A 966-nucleotide genomic window follows, 5' to 3' on the forward strand; every position below is an offset into this window, starting at 1 on the left:
AAAAAAAAGGCTGTAGTATAATAGATGATAATGACATCAACAAAGCTTTAAGCTTTCACCAAAATAAGAATAGAAAATAAAATGGCAGTCACTGGTGGTCATCTGCATTCATTATCTTATAATTTGTTTGGAAGAATTAGGTTCATTCCAAGGCTATTTTGGTCCTTTTTGAAAAATACATAAATTAATTTTGACATTATAGAAATAATGACCTGGACAGTACAAAGGATCAAACGAAAGAACTAGCTTATAATACATATATATATATATATATATATATATATATATATATATATATATATATATATATATATATATATATATATATGTTTGTATATATATATATATATATAAATATATATTTATATATATATATATTATATATATATATATATATATGTGTGTGTGTGTGTGTGTGTGTGTTTGTGTGTGTGCATGTGTTTGTGTGTATGTGTGTGTGTAGTGTGTGGGTGCGATATTCTATACCATTGATTTATCTATTCTTGGCATTCACGGGTGTATAAGTTTTATTTATTCATTTATTATATAACTAAAATATCTATTTTCAAACATACATTTTCATAAAATGCCATATTATTTCAACACTGGCTCATATATCACAATCGCTAGATGTGTGCAGGGAACGTAGAAGGAAGCGATTACTGTCAATCTCAACCTTAGAAAAGTCACAGGATTCTAACACGTATATTATGGTGTCAATGACAAATGTGACCCTTCGCTTCAAAACGGTATTAAGTCGGGTTGGTTAAAATGTTGAAAATTTAATTTATAGCCGGAAATATCAGACTTGTGTTGAGTTTGTGTGTTTTCTTGAGGAGAATGGATACCATATTTTAGGGTGCTAATGTCAACGACTTATATTTGTGACAAGTTTAACATTTAATTCGGCTTTAAAGCATGTGGTTCGTTCCGACATAATACCGTTTTGAGACGATGGGTCACAAA

The sequence above is a fragment of the Berghia stephanieae genome, chromosome 2 (assembly GCF_034508935.2).
Source record: "Berghia stephanieae isolate SIO BIC M18660-M18661 chromosome 2, UCSD_Bste_1.3, whole genome shotgun sequence".
NCBI lineage: Eukaryota > Metazoa > Mollusca > Gastropoda > Nudibranchia > Aeolidiidae > Berghia > Berghia stephanieae.